Source organism: Apium graveolens, chromosome 2 (assembly GCF_009905375.1).
Source record: "Apium graveolens cultivar Ventura chromosome 2, ASM990537v1, whole genome shotgun sequence".
NCBI lineage: Eukaryota > Viridiplantae > Streptophyta > Magnoliopsida > Apiales > Apiaceae > Apium > Apium graveolens.
In genome coordinates, this window is record NC_133648.1 from 96,587,358 (window position 1) to 96,610,496 (window position 23,139).

The following is a 23,139-nucleotide window of genomic DNA, read 5'->3' on the forward strand; positions in this document are numbered from 1 at the left end:
CTCAATGCATGTGCTAAAGATAATCTGTCAGCAAGGAGAATTATTTGAAGACTCAATCAGTTTTCTTAAAGAACATGGATTTTTTTTTAAAATAATTATGATCTTCACGAGGCAACGCGAGTCTCTCGAGGCTGACACTTATGATGCAGTGCCTTCTTGCATGAGTCATAAAGGTAGGGACAACGTCCGCTATGTGAGGTCGATAAGAGCTATACAATAATTTTATAAGGATCATATTTGCAACATATATTTTACAAGAAGGTGAAGATATAAATATTTATTCTCTAATAGCCAATCTTCAAAGATGCGAGGCCAACCAACCATCGTATATGAAGCAAGTTTAGAACCAATATCTTGCGGTACGAGACCGGTATGAAAGAGATCAAAATTGTGCTCTTAAAAATCACAAGAACTCTCCAAATCATTCAACTTTTTGGTTGCCTTGCGGAGGTCCCTCCTCAAGTCCTTGATGTAAACCTCATTCTCTAGTCCGGAGTTACAAGTAATCAATATAGAATCTTTTTGCGACGTGGAGCTTATGTGAAAAAAATCCCACCCAAAGTTGAGCTCTATGATCACAACGTTATTATCCACAATATCAGTAGACCAAGAATTCACGTCAATCACGCATAACAGCCTTAAATTGGCCTATGTCTGAGTTACTACATTAGAAGAAGGTGAAAGAAGGCTAGAGTCCTTACCCTACTTTGGTAATCAGTTTAAGCACAGCGATCCCCCAACAAAGGTTCACTTCTTCGGCTCCTAGCGGTCACTCAGAAAGGCTTCATGTTTAGATGCACATTCAACGTAGTAACTAGACCTTTCCCATACGTCACTTCAAGGAGGAATAATACTTTCTTGATTCCATATTACATTCATAATGATAAAATGAAATCATGGGGTAGTTGTTATGCCCAAATATAGATATGGTCTCTAAACAGACCCATGACAAGAATTATTAATAATATTGGGCTTAATAAACAAGCTCAAGAATATGGAAGAACTCTCCTAATTTGTATATGGATCGGGACCATGTTCTGCATGTTGACCAAGACTTCGCATGATGACACGTGGGAATATATAAAGGAGGGTAGTCATGTTCACCTCTTACTAGGAGATGGCACATGTTCACCTATAACTAGGAGGTGACGCCTGCCCATCTTTTACTAGGAGGTGAGTCATGTCTGCCTCTCCAACAGGGAGAGGGCATGTCTACCTCTTACTAGGAGGTGAGTCTTGCCCTCCTCTTACAAGAAAGTGAGTCATGCCCTCCTCTTACTAGGAGGTGAGTCTTATCCCCCTCTCCAGCAGTAAGGGGGTCATGTGCACCTCTCAACAAGATTGGAGTCCTGTCCACCTCTCAATCGGGAAGGGAGTCATGTCCACCTCTCAACAAGATAGGGATCAAGTCCACCTCTCAACAGGAGGGGAGTCCTCTCCTCATACTATTAAGAGGGGAGTCCTCTCCTAATACTACTAAGAGGGAAGCCCTCTCCTCATACTACTAAGATGGGAGTCCTCTCCTTATACTACTAAGAGGGGAGTCCTCTCCTCATATCACTAAGAAGGGAGTCCTCACCTCATATTTTTAAGAGACTTGAAGAGACAAGTGAGAGTCCACGATCACATGTCAACTGCACAAGGAATATTATTACAACACTTTATGACTACATGACCCTATTGAGGCACATCATGGAAATCTAGCGGGACTATATTATGCTTGGAAGGACCTTCTCGAGGTCAGCACTACTTACATATTTATGGGTCCACATCACATGACCAGACTCTAAGGGGTCGCCTGTGAGGCCTCCAGGTGTTCCCGTTCCTCACCAACGAGATATCTTCGCCTAATTTCATGACACCCTATTACAGCCTAACTTAAGATGACTTTCAGATAAGACAGGCGGCTGATTGAAAGGAAGGAAGATTGAGACTAAGACAGAAAGAATTATGCATGAAGAAAGAATTCTATGAAGAATAGAATACTTGGAAGAAAAGATAACTAGTTGATATATTTTAGGAAGCAGAATAATATTTCATATCAATTAGAATTAATCTTGTAACTGTGTAGTATATAAACACAGGCATAGGGTTTACACTATAAGTGTTATCATTATCGAAGTTATTATTCTTTGTAACCCTAGCAGCTCTCGTGATAATTTGTTCATCACTGAGAGAGGACAGTTCCATATTGTAACACAGTTTATTGTGTTGAATAAAATCTATTTTCTATTACTTGAGTTCTTATATTCGATTTGATTGTGCTAAACACTGTATTTAACCCCCTTCTACAGTGTGTGTGACCTAACAAGTGGTATCAGAGCTATCTGTTAACACACAAACAGTTTAAGATCCAAAAACAATCATGTCTAAAGAAGAAACTCCAACCAAGCCCACCAAAACTGAAGAACCTCCAAAAACCATAACCCATAGTCGATATGAGACTATAAGAGTTCCCATGTTGAAACCTTCTGAGTATTCCATATGGAAAGTGAAGATGACTATGTTTCTGGAAGCTACAGATCCAGAATATCTCGAGAGGATTTATGAAGGACCACATATGTCAACCAAACTCTCTGTGGAAGTTGCAGGTCAGCCAGCAAAGTCTGTACCAAAGGAGAAAAGTGATTACACTGCTGAAGATATCTCATCGATTGCAAAGGATGCAAATGTAACACTTGCTGCATAGTGCCATTGATAATGTCATGTTAAATAGGGTAATTCAATGCAAGACTGTAAAAGAGATATGGGATGCTTTGGAAACAAGGTGTCAGGGAACTGATTCAATCAAGAAGAACAGGAAGACTATACTCACTCAAGAATATGAGCACTTTGACTCAAACCTGATGAGTCATTAACTGATTTATATGACAGATTTGTTAAACTCTTGAATGATTTATCACTAGTTGACAAAGAGTATGATATTGAAGATTCAAATCTTAAATTCTTGTTAGCACTTCCTGAAAGATGGGATTTGAAGGCCACAATAATAAGAGACAACTATAATCTTGACGAAACAACTCTTTATGAAATTTATGGGATGCTCAAGACTCATGAACTTGAGATGGAACAAAGAACCAAGAGGAATGGAAGAAAGTCAAGGATAGTTGCTTTTGTGGCTGAGGAGGAAAGTCCCAAAGTTGCTGCCTCAAAGAAAGGTAAAAGAAAAGCACTCATCACAAAGTCTGATACTGAGTCATCAAGTTCTTATAGTGATGATGACTCAGAAACTGAAAGTATATCTGAGATAGACCCTGATGAAGAGATGATGAAGCTGTGTGCTCTTATGGTAAAAGGAATCACAAAGATTGCATAAAGGAAATTCAGAACAGGAAAGAAGTTTTCCAGGAAAGGTGCAAGTTCTGAAAAGAAAGGTTTCATAAAATCTGAAGGCAAAGGAGGAAAGTCTGACATAGGAGATTACTCAAATGTTAAATGCTACAACTTTGGTGAGAAAGGCCACATATCTCCTGATTGCAGAAAAGGTAAGAGTGACAAAGGCAAGGCTCTTGTCACAAAGAAGAAAAGCTGGTCAGATGCTTCAAATTCTGAGGATGAGGAAAACTATGCCTTGATGGCAAATACTGATAGCAGTTCTGATACTGCTGACTTAAAGGTACCTCAAACTTATCTTAAAACCATGTTCATTAGTTATAAAGATCAAACTTTAACATGTGAAAGATTAACTTCTGAAAATCTTGCTTATAAAAAGAGGAATGATTATTTAGAAAAAGAGTTAGTCATGTTCCATCAAACTTAGAAAGATAGAGATGATGCTTTTTATGTTAGGGATGAAGTGTTAAAAATGAATGAATCTCTAAAAACTGAGTTAGAAAAGAAAAGAGAGATTATCAGGACTTGGACTAACTCTGGTAAAGCAACTCAGGATATTCTTAGTAGTGGAAACTAGAAAGAGGGTTTAGGTTATGGAAATGATAAGAACAGTAAGAGAACTGTAGAAACTGAGCCGATAGTTGTTAAACAAAAACCAAAGGTAAATCATGTTAAGTTTGTAACTGCAAAGTCTGATATTGAGAAATTAGAAGTTAAGGAGGAAGTAACTTCTGACAAACCTAAACATGATAAGCCAACTGAAGTTAACATAGGTTTAATGACTAAGAAGCAGCTTAAACATAAGTTGAAAGATGTTAAGAATGTAAACAAGATAAAACCACCTAGGAAAAATAGAAATGGAAAGGAAGGTATGAACAAAAGTAAAAATTATAAGCCTGTTCCTAATGCTCCTAGAAAAACATGTCATAACTGTGGAAACTCTAACCATCTGGCTTCTTTTTACAGGAAGAATAAGAACATAAACTCCTTACCTTCAAAGTCAGGAGTTAAGAGTCAGTCTGTTAGATATAAGCCACAAAATCCTTGTTTTCATTGTGGTAGTTTACGGCATTCCATTATTACTTGTAAGGAATATCATAGTTTGTACTATGATTATTATCAAATAAAACCTTCTATAAAGAAAGTTAGCATTATTCCTTCTAGTATAAGTTCTGATGCAAAGTCTGATATTGCAAATTCTGATAAGAAAACTGTTAACATAAACTTTGATGCTAAATCCCCTGCAAATGTTAACAAACTTAAAAAGGCCAAAGGATCCAAGCAAGTCTGAGTCCTTAAAAGTAATCATTAGTGGTCTTTGTGATTGGAGGGCAACAGGAATAACATCCTAGTTCTGGACAGTGGATGTTCAGGACATATGACTGGAAATATAGCCCTGCTATCAGACTTTATGGAGAAAGTTGGCCCAGGTGTTTCTTATGGAGATGGCAACATTGGAAAAACTCTGGGATATGGCAATATCAATCTTGGGAATGTCATCATTGAAAAAGTAGCTCTTGTCTCAGGACTTAAACACAATCTGCTGAGTGTGAGTCAAATCTATGACAAAGCTTATCATGTGGATTTCTTTGAAGAACACTGTGAAGTTGTAAGCAAATCTGCAGGCAAAGTTGTTCTGAAAGGATACAGGCATGGTGACATTTATGAAGCCAAGCTTTTAACAAGTACTGATGGTTCTGCAATCTGTCTGTTAAGTAGAGCATCAATTGAAGAAAGCTGGGATTGACACAAGAAACTCTCTCATTTAAATTTTAACAATATAAATGAACTTGTCAAGAAAGATCTTGTGAGAGGACTGCCAAAATCAGTATTTGCTCCTTATGGCCTTCGTGATTCATGTCAGAAGGCAAAACAAAGAAAATCTTCATTCAAGAGCAAGACTGAATCATCAATTCTTGAGCCTTATCACCTACTACATGTTGATCTATTTGGTCCAGTGAATGTCATTTTTATTGCAAAGAAGAAATATGCTATGGTCATAGTGGATGAGTTCACCAGATACACATGGGTGTATTTCTTGCACACAAAAAGTGAAACTGCATCTATCTTGATTGATCATGTCAAACAACTGGATAAATTGGTCAAAGATTCTGTGAAGATCATAAGAAGTGATAATGGCACTGAGTTCAAGAACTTGATCATGGAAGAGTTCTGCAAAAACCATGAAATAAAGTAGGAATTTTCTGCTCCTGGAACTCCACAGCAAAATGGAGTTGTTGAACGAAAGAATAGAACTCTTATTGAAGCTGTACGAACTATGCTTGATGAAGCAAAGTTGCCAACCTACTTTTGGGCTGAAACTGTACAGACTGCTTGTTTTACTCATAATTCAACACTTATCAACAAGCATGGAAAAACATCATATGAGATGGTGAAGAAAAAGAAGCCAAATCTAAAGTATTTTCATGTATTTGGATGCAAGTGTTTTGTTCTTAAGAATCATCCCGAACAGCTATCTAAATTTGATCTAAAAGCTGATGAAGGAATTTTTGTTGGATATCCACTTTCTACAAAAGCCTTCTGAGTCTACAATTTAAGAACAAGGGTTGTCATGGAATCTATCAATGTCTCTTTTGATGATAAGAAGATTACTGGACTTGAAGATTTCAATGATCATGTTCAGCTGAGATTTGAAAATAAAGCTTTAAATTCTGATTCTGTAACTCCTGACAGTCTAAAACCTGATACTGCAAACTCTGATGTCATTGAAACTGTGGTGACTACGCCAAAAGAAGATGCACTTGTGTAGGGAGAGCATACTGAAGATACAACCACATCTCAAGAAGCATCAGAACCCACAACAGGCTCTTCAAGTTCTCATTCGTCAAGTTCTGATGGGCCAAGTTCTGATAATTCTGGGAACTCATGTTCTGATATTTCTGGAAACTCAAATTCTGAAGGATCCAACTCAGAGAGTATAATTTCAGGGGGAGCATCAGGAAATGTTGATGGAGACAACATGGATCATGGGGGAGCATCCAGTTCTAGAGAAAACCTTCCATCTGCAAGGAAGTGGACTAAAGCACATACACCTGACTTAATTATTTGAAATCCTGATGCAGGTATCAGAACTAGAACAACTACATCAAATGAATGCCTCTATCATTCTTTTCTTTCTCAGACTGAACCAAAGAAAGAGGAAGAAGCTCTTCAAGATGCTCATTGTGGCACCCTCCAAACCCGGGTCAGAAGTTTGGGGTCCACACACACACCTTAATTATAACCTGCTTATAACAATAATAAAGATAATAATAATATATGCAGTGACCCTACTTACCAACCACCACGGACCGCAACAGGTTAAAGTATGCACACAAGCCAAACACACTAATATATTACAAACCGTTCAAATCCCAACTATTTCAAATTCAAACTGAGTATTAAACATTATTACAAACTTTTACAAACTTAAATTATTCCAAAAGAAGCCTACTAGCTCTGCTTTCTCAACCTGAACCCCTAGCTCTCGCGCTGGACTGGGGATCCTCTTTACCAATTGGTTCCTTTTTAACTGGAAAGAATATAAACAACATCGCACAAATGAGCTAACTAGCTCAGCAAGTCACAATGACAAAACTGAGAATAATGATCATCAGATGAATATGGTTATGATATCAAGTGAACAATGGATTATGATTTAGAATTGGATATTATACTTTTAATTTAAAAACCAAGGTTAGGCTGCTCATCAGTCACGCACTAACCCCGATCAAGGCACACAGCATTACTCTAACTACTAGATCCAAGGCTCACATTGGCCTAACTTGACCATTATATGGTCTGACCACGAATCTGGTCCACAATTTTATAAAAACAATCCAATTCTAACATAATAACAGAATATGAAATAATAAACAATAATCGAAATCATTAACAACAATAAATGTTTAACAATGAAAGGGTTTCAATCCTTGTAAGGATCAATAAGGCAATTTAAAAGCTTGGATGCTGGGTAATGAAAGAATTGGATAACAAAGGAATCAACGTTTCAAGGTTTCAAGGATTTGGTCTTTCAAAGTATAAGATACCATGGGTTTGTTGGATTTTTAAACGCAGCGGGGCGTGGAAAAACACTTTTACACACACAAAATCCAAATAAAAGCATATAAATCGTGAATAAAAATTCGAGGGATCGAATCTAACCTTTAAAAATAATTCGGAGACAATGATCAGAGATCCTTAGCAGTTGCTCCTCAAGTGTGAAGCACTCCACCGGTATCCACCAAGAAAACGATGTTAAGGAGGAGGAAGAAGGTGGAGAGAATTGGGTTTTCCAAACTTTTTGGGTTTTCGGGTTTGATGTGTGTTAGAATAAAATAGGGTCTATAATAGTGTATTTATAGGCAAAATTTTCAGCTGAAATTTTCCCATAAATATTATTATTATCCCATTTATTATTCTCATTAATAATTAAAACACCTTTTAATCATTAATCCTTTTTCTAAACACTTTAGAAATAATTCTCTCTCTTGATTTAATTTCCAAAAATTAAATCCTTTAATTAATAATATTAAGAACTTTTCTTAATTAATTTATAATCAATTAAATCTCATTTAATCAATTATTAAATTTGCCAATTAATTATTTATTTCATAAATAAATAATTATTAGCCATTATTAATTAATTCCTCCACCATTAAATCATTCTCTTTTTATGGTGTGACCCTGTAGGTTCAATATTAAGCCGGTAGTAGAAATAAATAATAATAAAACTATTTTATCATTATTTATATAAATTCTCTAATTTATTAAATATGATTAATTAATTAATCACATTTATTCTACATCGTGAGTGATGCTTCTCAACATATCGCGACTATCCGGATAATATGAATTCACTGCTTAGAATACCAAGAACCTGTCAGTGAATAGTTACCGTACAATAAACTCCTTCTACCCTACAATGTCCCGATTAAATACAAGGCATGGATCTCATGTCAAGCCTATCTAATTCAATCACTTTGCTTACCATTTACTATGCGTAGTTCTATGCAAATTAGAAACTCCTTTCTAATTTCATTTACTCTGGCCAGAGATTCCTGAACTAGCATAAGTGGATCAGCCTTGAACATTCGCTTCCTTCACTGGAAGGGGTAGATCCTTTATTGATCATACACTATCTTCGTGTACAAATTCCTATACCCAGAAGAGCCCTAATAATTGTCCCTGGAGACTAAGAACTAAACCAAAGCATAGTTCAGTGTACACAAGATGACTATGATGACCTCAAGTCTAAGGATACTTATACAACTATCACTAAGCGAACAACTGCTGACACGTGAGTGAACTCCATCAGTTGTTCAGCTGGGCGAGTCATGTTCAGTGAACTTATTCTATAATAAGCACCTACATACTAGCTATAGTGTCACCACACAAATGTCTATGAGAACAGACATCCTTCATAATGAAGCAAGCATAGTATGTACCGATCTTTGCGGATTATTAATTACCAATTAGTAATCCTATGACCAGGAACTATTTAAGTTAAGAGTTATCATCTTTTTAGGTCTCACTATTATGATCTCATCATAATCCATAAAAAGCTTTACTCTAAACTATGGTATATCTTATTTAAACACTTAAATAGATAAAGCCCGTAATAAAAACAAAACAAGTCTTTATTAATATCAATGAAATCAAAACAGATTACATAAAGAGTTATTCCTAAATCCTAATACCTGATTGGACTTAGGACATATTCCTTTCAATCTCCCACTTGTACTAAAGCCAATCACTCTGGTATCTAATACCCATCTCATCTTTATGACGATCAAAGTGACTTCAAAAAGTAGCTTTGTGAGTGGGTCTGCTATGTTGTTATGTGTGTCAACTCTATTTCAATACAATATAAGAAATGTTACCACGCTCCCACTAACCCTTTTGTAGACGCATGGTTCATCTACGTTTTTGATAAAATCAAACTCTTTGATTGTCTCATCAAAACGAATGTTCCATCTACGAGAAGCTTGCTTTAAACCACATATGGTTCACAGTAGCTTACACACTAGGTTTTCATTTCCCTTGGAAAGAAAACCATCTGGCTATATGCCAAATCACATAGTCGTAGTAAGCAGCAATCGCAAGCAAAATCCGAACTGATTTAACAGGGCTACAGGTAAAAGACTTCATCAAAGTCAATCCATTGCCTTTGTTTGAATTCTTTTGCCACAAGTCTGGCCTTATAGGTCTCCACCTGGTCATCTGCTATAATCTATCTTTTGTATACCGTATACATAGATTCCATTCTGGATTTCATGGCACTATGCCATTTCTCTGAGTCAACACTACTTATAGCCTCATTATAGGTCACAGGTTCGCCATCATTAATGATCGACAACTCATTGTCATTCTGAATGACAAGGCCATATTACCTCTCAAGTTGGCGAGACACTCTCCCTGATCTATGAATGGGCTGTTCCATAAAAGGTTGTTCAGTCAGAACAGGTGTTTCCACTCGATCTGTAGTAGTTTGTGCTTCTTGAACTTCATTAAGTTCAATTTTGCTCCCACTGTTTCCTTCAAGGATAAACTCCTTTTCCAAGAAGGTAGCATGTCTGGAGACAAACACCCGATGATCGGTGCAAAAGTAATACCCTAAAGTCTCTTTAGGATATCCCACAATACTACATTTTCGGATCGATATTTCAGCTTGTCTGGGTCAACTTACTTGACATAAGCTGGACATCCCCAAATCTTAACGTGTTTAAGACTCGGTTTCCTTCCTTTCCATATCTCATACGAAGTTTGAGGAACAGATTTTGGAAAGCACCTTATTCAGTAAATATGCTGAGGTTTCTAATGCATAACCCCATAGGAATACTGGAAGATTTGCATAGCTCATCATGGACCGAACTATGTCTAACAAAGTTCGACTTCTCCTTTCAGATACCAATCTGGAGGAGTCCACTGGGAGACTATACCATTTACTTTGAGATAATCTAGAAACACTCCATTAAAGTATTCACCACCTCGATCTGATCGAAGAGTTATAATACTATGTTTGGTTGTTTCTCCACTTCATACTTATATTCTTTGAACCTTTCAAAGGCCTCAGACTTGTGTTTCATCAAACACATATCCAAATCCATATCTATCATCTATGAAAGTAATGAAGTATGAAAATCCACCCATGGCTTGCTTAGACATTGGTCCACATACATCTGTGTGTACCATTCCTAGCAAATTTGCAGTCCTCTCTCCATGTCTACTAAATGGAGACTGCAGTGCCACAACGAAGTGAGATTTTCATCATCCCTTTTCTTTTATTAGTTTGTTCAATGTGAAGTAAATTATGTCACATATATACAGACCATTATTTAAAGCACCACGTCCATAAAGAATATTATCTCTAAGAATAGAACATTCATTATTCTCAATAATAAATGAAAATCCATCCAAGTCTAACTTGGGAATAATATTCCTCACAATCGAGGGAACAAAATAACAATTATTTCAAACAATAGTCTTGCCCGTAGGCATATGTAAATGAAATGATTCTACATCTTCAGCAGCAACTCTTGCTCCATTTCCATCAGTAGAATCACCTCCTCTTCCTCAAGAGTCCTACTTCTCCTTGGTCCTTGCAACAAATTGCAGATTTGAGAACCACAGGCGGTATCTAATACCCAAGTAGAAATTTGATTTAATGACATATTCACTTCTATCATGAACATACCTGAATCAGAAGCGGTAGTCTCACTACCCTTCTTCTTCTTCAATTCTACAAGGTAAACCTTGCAGTTCCTCTTCCAGTGCCCCACCTTGTTACAGTGAAAGCAAACAACTTTGCTCTTGAGGTCTTCAGCTTTTGGTGGAACCGGCATTTTCTCACCTACTTTCTTCTTCTTGGAAGAGTTCCTCTTCCTTTTCTTAGGATTGGAACCTTCACCAATTAGAAGAACAGAACTCTTCTTAGGGGGAAAATTCGATTCCGCAGTCTTAAACATGTTGTGGAGTTCAGGCAGGCTGACATCCAACTTATTCATGTGAAAGTTCACAACAAACTGCGAGAACGAACTCGGAAGCGATTGCAAGACCAAGTCTTGGCTCAGCTCCCCATCCATGGCAAAACCAAGTTGTCCAAGACGTTCAATCAAATTGATCATCTTAAGTACATTGTCATTCACAGATGATCCCTCAGACATCCTACAACCGAACAGCTCCTTCGATATCTCATATCGAGCTGTCCTCCCCGCCACATCATACAACTCTTGTAGATGCATGAGGATAGTGTGAGCATCCATATGCTCATGTTGCTTCTGTAGCTCAATGTTCGTGGAAGCTAGCATGATGCATTGAGCAACATTTGCATCATCTATCCACTTACGATACACAACATGTTCATCATGATGTGCATCATTAGCAGGTTCAATAGGCTTAGGTGAGTCAATCACGTATTCCAACTTCTCAATCCTGAGAACAATTCTCAACTTTCGAAGCCAGTCAGCATAATTAGGACCAGTCAATTTGTGAGCATCTAGTATGCTCCTGAGTGATAGTGCAGAAGACATAACGTACAAAGTAAATCTGTAAATGATAAACACATAACAACACTTAGCAAATATTCGATTTCATTTAAAAACACTATATGAATCGGGTCTTTATTCATAAGTGGCTCCCACTAGTTTATCTAATTTATTCAACCCTCTACGTGAAAAATTAAGCATTCATAATGCTAGTGGGAATAGGGATCCTACATTCCATTACACAACCCCGGCTGTGGCACGAAACGCCATGTAATGTTCAATAGGCAGACAACTCTTGTCAATTACATCTTATGTTATTCCCTAATCAAACTTTAGCCTCTTGAATAATTGAGTCACGGCTGTGGCATGACAAACTCAATATTCTAAGTCAAGTCAAACCCAACATTCCGTACAAATGAATCAGTCCCCAAAGGCCCACGGCTGTGGCACGTAACGACCTTTAGATTCTTATTCTATGTACACATCTCTATGTAATAGACAAGTATTTCTTATTTCGAAATCAAAGCCCTCGACTGTGGCACGAAACGACAATGATTCAAAAATAAGAACTACTTTCTACCATGTTGGAAGGCTATGACCGACACAAGCCCGTTGTATCATTGGCCAATTACTACTTGATATTATTTAATTTTAGAGGGATTATATTACGTTACAATCATAATCATATTATAAAGAGATTCTTCCTTTTAAATTAAATATTTCAAATCAATAATCAATAATCAGACGATTCCCAGATCGGATGGAGCATTGTCAAGAGGCGTCACTTAATAACCCTTTCTTACAGATAGAAATTTGTTGTTGACAGAATCATCCTTTCTCTCATATCGAAAATTTATATTCAATTACGTGTTTCACAAACACAAGAATCTCATGATTGTATTCATAATATTGTTCTTAAGGTTATGAAACAATTTCACTATACTAGGTTGTCTAACAAACGCCTTATGTTTATTTAAGTTCACCTAAATCTATCATCGCATGATAAACTAAGCATATATCACATATATCAACATGAATAAACATCAAGGTAGGCATGTTATATCATCTAGCACATTAGTCTAAGCATTATACATCTCTATGTATCACATGAAGCATTTAAAAGCAATTAAAACAGTCAAAAACAACTTTAAAACACTTCATGGAAATATAAACAGTTCAAAACTTTTATATAAACTAAAATTGATCACTCCATTAGATCCGTCTCGAAAAAACAAATCCAACGGTATATTGCACGCCTAAAACGGAGTTACGAAACTCCCAGAAAATCAATTTTAAAATCAACAAACGGGCTATAACGCATTACAGGAATGCGTTACAGGACCTGTAACGCATTCCCGTGATGCGTTACACTCCTTTTCATCCAATAAAGTGTGTAACGCATTCTACAAATGCGCAATAGCCTTCCCGCGTGCGCTACACGCGCCGGTTCCTGTTCGCCTCGCCTGCCAGCCGCCTGACAACTCTGATTTCTGTCTGCCTTTTTCTTTTATCACAGATTCAGACAAAAGCAGCACAGCAACAGATATGCAGAATATATATATATATATATATATATATATATTTACATACTTACAATTTATATATATATATGATTATTTAATTACAAATTTAATTGCAACAACTTCAAAAATTCATAATAAAAAATCTATACATCATAAATTATGAAAAAAATACCCAGACGATCTACAACACTTGTAGAACTCAGATCAACATTCAAAATTATTCTGAGAAACGATTTCTCATCAGAAAAAATTAATCCATAATATAACTTGTAAAAATCATAATTAATTCATACAAGCACATAAAATTCTGAAATTTTTACCACAGATCTATATGCATACAACCTATGCTCTGATACCATTGTTGGATTTTTAAATGCAGCGGGGCGTGAAAAAACACTTTTACACACACAAAATCCAAATAAAAGCATATAAATCGTGAATAAAAATTCGAGGGATCGAATCTAACCTTTAAAAATAATTCGGAGACAACGATCAGAGATCCTTAGCAGTTGCCCCTCAAGTGTGAAGCACTCCACCGGTATCCACCAAGAAAACGATGTTAAGGAGGAGGAAGAAGGTGGAGAGAATTGGGTTTTCCAAACTTTTTGGGTTTTCGGGTTTGATGTGTGTTAGAATAAAATAGGGTCTATAATAGTGTATTTATAGGCAAAATTTTCAGCTGAAATTTTCCCATAAATATTATTATTATCCGATTTATTATTCTCATTAATAATTAAAACACCTTTTAATCATTAATCCTTTTTCTTAACACTTTAGAAATAATTCTCTCTCTTGATTTAATTTCCAAAAATTAAATCCTTTAATTAATAATATTAAGAACTTTTCTTAATTAATTTATAATCAATTAAATCTCATTTAATCAATTATTAAATTTGCCAATTAATTATTTATTTCATAAATAAATAATTATTAGCCATTATTAATTAATTCCTCCACCATTAAATCATTCTCTTTTTATGGTGTGACCCTGTAGGTTCAATATTAAGCCGGTAGTAGAAATAAATAATAATAAAACTATTTTATCATTATTTATATAAATTCTCTAATTTATTAAATATGATTAATTAATTAATCACATTTATTCTACATCGTGAGTGATGCTTCTCAACATATCGCGACTATCCGGATAATATGAATTCACTGCTTAGAATACCAAGAACCTATCAGTGAATAGTTACCGTACAATAAACTCCTTCTACCCTACAATGTCCCGATTAAATACAAGGCATGGATCTCGTGTCAAGCCTATCTAATTCAATCACTTTGCTTACCATTTACTATGCGTAGTTCTATACAAATTAGAAACTCCTTTTTAGTTTTATTTACTCTGGCCAGAGATTCCTGAACTAGCATAAGTGGATCAGCCTTGAACATTCGCTTCCTTCACTGGAAGGGGTAGATCCTTTATTGATCATACACTATCTTCGTGTACAAATTCCTATACCCAGAAGAGCCCTAATAATTGTCCATGGAGACTAAGAACTAAACTAAAGTATAGTTCAGTGTACACAAGATGACTATGATGACCTCAAGTCTAAGGATACTTGTACAACTATCACTAAGCGAACAACTGCTGACACGTGAGTGAACTCCATCAGTTGTTCAGCTGAGCGAGTCATGTTCAGTGAACTTATTCTATAATAAGCACCTACATACTAGCTATAGTGTCACCACACAAATGTCTATGAGAACAGACATCCTTCATAATGAAGCAAGCATAGTATGTACCGATCTTTGCGGATTATTAATTACCAATTAGTAATCCTATGATCAGGAACTATTTAAGTTAAGAGTTATCATCTTTTTAGGTCTCACTATTATGATCTCATCATAATCCATAAAAAGCTTTACTCTAAACTATGGTATATCTTATTTAAACACTTAAATAGATAAAGCCCGTAATAAAAACAAAACAAGTATTTATTAATATCAATGAAATCAAAACAGATTACATAAAGAGTTATTCCTAAATCCTAATACCTGATTGGACTTAGGACATATTCCTTTCAGGGTTGAGTATATAATAGTTCATTTCAGTGTTTGGTATTTAGTTTGTATGTATTTGTGGAGTAGTATCGTAGATTTGTGGTTCTTGTTTGGGTATACAATAATCAATGGATTAGAAAGAATATGATTCATGGCTCAAGAATAATAACTGAAATCAGGATTTAGGTTTCTGTGCTTCAAAGCACTTGCAATATCACAGGATTATCAAGTACTACAATATCTCGAGAAAGTTCAGAACATTTGCCTAGTATTAGCTTACTATACTACACTCGCTTCCAATCACAACCATTTTACTCCTCAACTACCTGTTTCCCTTTCTTACGTCTTGCCTCTTCTGCTCACATATCATAAGCATCTATTAATAATTTACTCATGGAATTCTATTCAACACATACTTCTATCTACCTTTCGTTTTACCCAAATCCGATTAACGGATTGAAAGTTATGCAATAATCAAGTAAACACCGAATATATAGACCGATAGTCAATTAACAAGTCACATATAGCACATAATACATCACGTAATCAATGATATATTATTTATAAAGAAGTCTCGGGTCATAAATAGGCTTTCTGGTATTTAAAATGATTTTTAAAACATTTTTCGGAATTAAAACGGGTCGTTGGATCAATTTCGGGTTAATAAACAGGGTTCGGTTGGCCAATTCTGGATCCGAAATAATTTTAGAATAATTATCGAGCCTTGAAAATAATTTAGAATAATATTTTAAAGCTCGAAACTATTTTTCAGAATTTTTAAATCATTTTTCAATAATTAAATCTAATTAAATAATTAATTAAAATTAATTAATAATTAATTAAATCAATTAATTTTCGAATTAATTGACCAATTAATCAATTATAAATTAACTGAAATTAATTAACTAATTAATTTAGATTTATTTGTGAATTAAAAATAATTTTCAGAATTAAAATAATAATTTTTAGAATTTTCAGAATTTAAAAATGAATTTTTATAATAAAATAAATAGGAAATATGATTTTTAAACATTTTATAAACAGGAATCCTAAATTTGCAAAGTCTGGAAACTTCATGGACCTAACTGCATCATTTTCAAAAGTTAGGGTACTAAACTGTAATTTTCCAGCCCTTCGCCGGAACACTGTCGGGTTCGCCGGAGAACACGTTCCCGGCGTCCTCACCCCACCAACACCTCCAGATCACATCTACACAACATCAGGAACACAACCATGCAATCAATTCATCCTAACAATCCCTGAGTTGGCCGGAATTTGGCAGTGAAGTTTTCCAGTTTCCGGCGAACATCGGAAAACTTCAAAACACAACTCCCTTCTCTACAGACCTCGTTGGTTCATGAAACTTATACGACTAGATTGCAAATTTCGCAGAGTATACAACCCACTATAACACAACATCAATCTATCACAGAATAAGAAACCTCCAAATTTCAATTAAAAACATTCATACGGGTTATAAACTCTAATTTTGAAATTCGAAAATTAAACCCAAATTTGAACATGTTATTGAACTCCAAATCAGACGTATGACATATGAAAATCATCAGGAAAACAAGCTCTACAACATGCAATCATCAAATCATACAAACAATCATCCAAACAAAAATTCATATTTTTAATAAAATAAATTCGAAAATAAATAAATTTTTAGAAAAATAACCTTGATTTCTGGAGTGAAACAAAGCTCAGAATTTGATAGAACACTTCAAATCCTTCGTTTTGGTTACTCAAGCTTTGAAAACAGAGATCGGTAACGCCTTCGTTTTACTGTTTGATTCTTAGAACAGTTTATGTAATTAGGGTTTTTCTCTGAAAATTATATAATTATCTGTCTGCAAATGATTTTGATACGAAATAAAATACGGTAAAAGGCTATTTATAATTACGGAAAATTAGTATCCCGTTGGATCATTCCGGATATAAAACGGTACGTTTATTTGTAAAAACTGATCCAAACGGTATCGGTTTTCGGGATAATTATCCAAATCAGTACAATTTGTACTGCGGTCTTGGTCTCAGCGCCTGGTTACACGTATTTCGAAGTGATAATTGGGTTAGTTTAATAAAAAGCTCCCGTTTATCGAAAGTACGGGTTTTATTGATTTACCGAAACGAATATTGTATCGAAAATGTTGCGCCGAGACCCGCGCAGGACAAACCGTACGCCGGATCAAAAAAGTCGAAACATGGAATATGCTCGGAATATTACAATTAGGTTAGGAAGGAGTTCTCGAAAGAGTTTCGGGTTCCAAAAACGTAATAACGGGTGACGTCGGTTGGTTCCCGTTTTTATAAAATAGGCTTTAATTACCCGGAAAAAGATTTTAGAAATTTCATATGATTCTTATAAATCCATAAACCAACATAAAAATAATTAAGAAGATATGACAATTATCTACATTTTATTTTGGACATATAAAAATTAAAATACTCAATTAATATTATTTTTGAATATTCAAGTACAGATAACACTTAACAATTAGCTCACAGAATAGATACTGAACACACATAATAATTATATAATAGCAAAAATAATTACACGATATATCCTGGATATTACATCCTTCCCCCTTAAAAGGATTCTGTCCTCAGAATCTCTAAGAAAATAAATGAGGGTACTTTTCTCTCATATCACTTTCTAACTCCCAGGTTGACTCTTCAACCTTTGGGTTTCTCCACAATACTCTTACTAACTTTACCACTTTATTTCTCAATACTTTCTCTCTTTCCTCTAGAATCTCTATCGGATTCTCTACATATGATAAATCTGCTTGAAGTTCTATTGGCTCATATTCTATTATATGCCTGGAGTCTGGATTATATTTCTTAAGCATTGATATGTGAAAAACATTGTGAATGTGCTCCATGTGCGGAGGTAACGCCAACTCGTAAGCTACCTTGCCAATACGCTTTAGGATTTCAAAAGGTCCGACATATCTTGGGTTTAGCTTCCCTTTCTTCCCAAACCTCGTTAGTCCTTTCCACGGTGATACTTTCAATAATACCAAGCTTCCTTCTTCAAATTCCATGTCTTTTCTTGACTGGTCTGCATATTTCCTTTGACGATCTTGTGCGGCTATTAATCTTTTCTGGATAATTTCAACAACTTCCTTTATCTGCTGCACCAATTCAGGTCCGAGTATTTTGCGTTCTCCTACTTCGTCCCAATATATTGGAGATCTACACTTGCGTCCATAAAGGGCTTCATAAGGTGGCATCCCAATAATGGCGTGATAACTGTTGTTATAAGCAAACTCTACCAGGGGTAAATGCTCGTCCCAACTTCCTTTGAAATCAATAGCACAAACATGTAGCATGTCCTCGATTGTCTGGATCGTTCTTTCACTTTGGCCATCCGTTTGGGGGTGATAGGTTGTACTCATATTCAGTCTTGTTCCCAAACATTCTTAAAAACTCTTCCAAAATCTTGAATTAAATCTTGGATCTCGATCAGATACAATAGATACTGGAACTCCATGACGAACTACAATTTCTTTCAAGTACATATGAACTAACTTGTCGAGCGAAAATCTTTCATTTATAGGCAGAAAATGAGCTGACTTGGTAAGTCTATCTACTATAACCCAAATGGCATCATGATTAGTCCTTGTCCTTGGTAATCCAACTATGAAATCCATGGTAATATGTTCCCACTTCCATTCTGGAATCTCCAATGGCTGTAGCAATCCACTTGGTCTCTGATGCTCTGCTTTAACTCTCTGACAGGTATAGCATTTGCTAATCCATTCCGCAATTTCCCTCTTCATATCTGGCCACCAATAATTCTTCTTTAAATCTCTGTACATTTTGGTACTCCCTGGATGGATGGAATAACTTGAACTATGTGCCTCTTGTAAAATTTCATTTTTCAGCTCCGTCACTGGTGGAATCCAAATTCTTGAGGAAAACCTAAGAATACCTTGATCATCTTGTTGCGTGCATAATTCCTCACCTACCAAACTATTTATATCTTGATTCATTACCTCTTTCTGGCATTTCTTTATTTTCTCCAATAACTCCGGTTGGAAAATCATACCGTACACTTTTGTTTCCTCAGGCTTGCAAATTCTAATCTCCAATTCCGATTTTTGAAATTCTTTATATATCTCTTCAGGTACGGATAATACATTTAACTTTTCCTTCCGACTTAACGCATCTGCTACAACGTTCGCCTTACCGGGATGATAATTAATCGAGCAATCATAATCCTTAATCAATTATAACCATCTCCTTTGTCTCATATTAAGTTCCTTCTGGGTAAATATATATTTCAAACTTTTGTGATCCGTGAAAATCTCACATTTTTCTCCATACAAATAATATCTCCAAATCTTCAAAGCGAAAACTATAGCTGCTAACTCCAAATCATGAGTAGGGTACTTCTGTTCGTGTGGTTTCAATTGCCTTGACGCATACGCAATCACCTTGTCGTGTTGCATAAGAACACATCCTAATCCTTTATAAGAAGCATCGCTATAAATTACAAAATTCCCTTGATCGTCTGGAAGTGACAAAACAGGTGTTGTGATTAATCTCCGCTTCAATTCCTGAAAACTTCCTTCGCACTTGTCATTCCATATAAACTTTTCATTCTTTCGTGTAAGCTTTGTCAATGGTGTTGCAATTCTTGAGAAATTCTGAACGAATCGTCGATAATATCCTGCCAATCCCAAGAAACTTCTTACCTCAGTGGGTGTTCTCGGTCTTTCCCAATTCGTAATTGCCTCGATCTTTGCCGGGTCCACTTTGATCCCTTCGTTACTGACTATGTGTCCTAAGAACTGAACTTCCTGTAGCCAAAACTCACACTTCAACAATTTAGCATATAACTTCTTTTTCCTTAAAATCTCCAAAGTTGTCCTTAAATGTTCCGCATGATCCTCTTCCGTCTTTGAATAGATCAAAATATCGTCTATAAATACTATAACGAACTTGTCCAAATATTCCTTAAAAATTCTGTTCATCAGGTCCATAAACGCTGCTGGGGCGTTGGTCAATCCAAAAGACATCACTAAAAACTCGTAATGTCCATATCTTGTTCTGAAAACTGTCTTTGGTATATCTGCTGGTTTGATCTTCAGTTGATGATATCCCAATCTTAAATCGATTTTGGAGAAATACTTGGCTCCCTTCAATTGGTCAAACAAATCATCAATTCTGGGTAACGGATACTTATTCTTAATTGTCAACTTGTTGAGCTACCTATAGTCGATGCACAGTCTCATGCTTCCATCCTTCTTCTTGACAAATAATACCGGTGCACCCCACGGGGATACGCTGGGTCTAATTACTCCTTTCTCTAACAGCTCTTGCAATTGTTTTGCTAATTCTTTCATCTCAACGGGCGCCATTCTATACGGGGCCTTGGATACTGGTTCGGTTCCAGGTGCTAAGTCGATTGCAAATTCAATTTCTCTATCTGGAGGAAGTCCTGGTAACTCGTCGGGAAATATGTCTGGAAATTCCATCACAACTGGAATATTTTCAAGTTTTGCTAACTCCTGAATTCTGTCGATCACATATGCTACGAAATGCTCACATCCTTGTCGTAGTAACTTCTTGGCTTGAATCATCGTTAAGAACTTCTTTACCTGCTTCTGTCCCTTGAACGTTACTATTCTTTCGTCTGGCGTTTTCACCATTACTTTCTTATTTCGACAATCTATCTGAGCATCATGCTTAGATAACCAATCCATCCCTAATATAACGTCATATTCTCCTAACTTAAACGGTATCAAATCTACACAAAATTTACTACCAGAAATCTCAATCTCACAATTCCCACAAACTTGGTTAACAGTTACACGTTCTTGATTTGCTAATTCCACAGTTATTGTTTCATTTAAATACCCAACTGGACAATTTAACTTACTAACAAAATCTTGTGAAACAAACGATCGAGTTGCTCCCGAATCTATTAACACTTTGGCACATAAAGAATTCACATTAAGCATACCTGCCACGACATCCGTATCCTGGATCGCATCCTTCATCGACATGTCAAAAACTCTAGCCCTCGGAGTCTCATTCACTGTTGGGGTAGATCCCATAATCTTTAATGTATTACTGACTGGGGTTGGTGTCTTGCAATCCCTGGCCATATGTCCTGGCTTCCCACATTTAAAACATGTAAATCCAATGGCTGGAACTTTCACTGCTGGATTCCGGATAGGCTGATCCTTATTTGCTGGCTCTCTTGCTGGCTGATTTCGGCACTCCCTCGAGTAGTGCCCTTTCTGGTTGCATTTAAAACATACCACATTCAACTTGTTACAAACTCCTCCATACTTCTTTCCACATACTTGATAATCTGGAAAAGTTAATCTCAACTGATTCGGCTGATTCACATTAGCTGGACGATTGCCCTGGCCTCCGTCTCCTGCATTTTGTCTTCTGAAATTAAAATTTCTCCCTGGCTGAAACTTGCCCTTCTTAAAATTTGGAAACTTCCCTGTTTGTGACTGACCCTCACTTCCCTCAACTTTCCTTTTCTTGCTTTCCTTTTCTTTCTGAAACATCTCACTCTCTGTCTCTGCGATTATAGCTTTCTGTACAACCCCGACATAGGTATCCAATTCAAAAATAGCTACCTTCCCTCTGATCCATGGCTTCAAGCCTTGCTGGAATCTCTTAGCTTTCTTTCTATCAGTATCAACATACGACGGCACATACCTTGACAATTCTTCAAACTTCCCCTCATAATCTGTTACCGACATGTTCCCTTGCTTTAATTCTAAAAACTTCAACTCCATTTGATCCTGAACAAACTGAGGAAAATACTTTTCTAAAAACAATTCCTTAAACCTTTCCCAAGTAATAACATATAGGCTTTCCAATGTCTTCACCATCTCCCACCAATAGGTGGCCTCATTCTTCAGATAGTAACTTGCAAATTCAACCTTCTGCTCCTCTTTCACTTTTACCAAGGCAAATGCCTTCTCAATTTCCTTTAACCACACATTTGCTTCAATTGGCTCTAAGGAACCCTTGAATTCTGGTGGGTTTACTGCCTGAAAAGTTTTGAAAGTTACCTGGGGATTGGTCTGTCTCTGCTGTTGTTGTTCCAGGTGAACTGTTTGTTGGGCCAAGATTTGAAGAATCTGGGCTATTGCTGGGTCCATGGGTCCTGGGTTCACATTCTGGTTTATATCATTTTGGTTGTTATTGTTGTTGTTGTTGGTTTCTTCATTCTGGGTGTTGGTGCGGGTATTTCTTCTGGGAGGCATTTTTTGTAAAGAATCAATCAATTTATTTAGCTTTTGAATCAAATCTTTGTATAAAAGAAAAGTTTTATAAAATAGAAATATCTCTTTTTGAAAACAGTTGTAACTAAGTAAATTGCATGCTTCTTTACAGAATATAAACAGTTATGGAAAACAGGGTACATGGTATCACAGAGTATACTGGTGCAATAAATAAGGTAAAGTAAAACAGGTGCGATAAAGTAAATGACAGTGTTGGAAAGGAAAAGGTACTGATATATAGATCAAAAGTTTTAGGTAGTACAAGCGTAAAGACGCTTCAAAAGTAAAAGCAAAAAGGGTATAACAACCTACTCACTAGTCAGCATCGCTAGTCTATAAAGACAACTCAAAAGTCTACTGATACACACTACACACTACTGTCCATACTACATAACCATAACAACACTGCTCAGCATCTCCATCTCAAAATCTCTAACTCAACTCCAAGGAAACTCTGGTCCTGCCAGCCTCTCAAAGTCCTCCATCACCTCAGTAGCCCAGCCCAGCAGTGCATCAGGGCCTCTG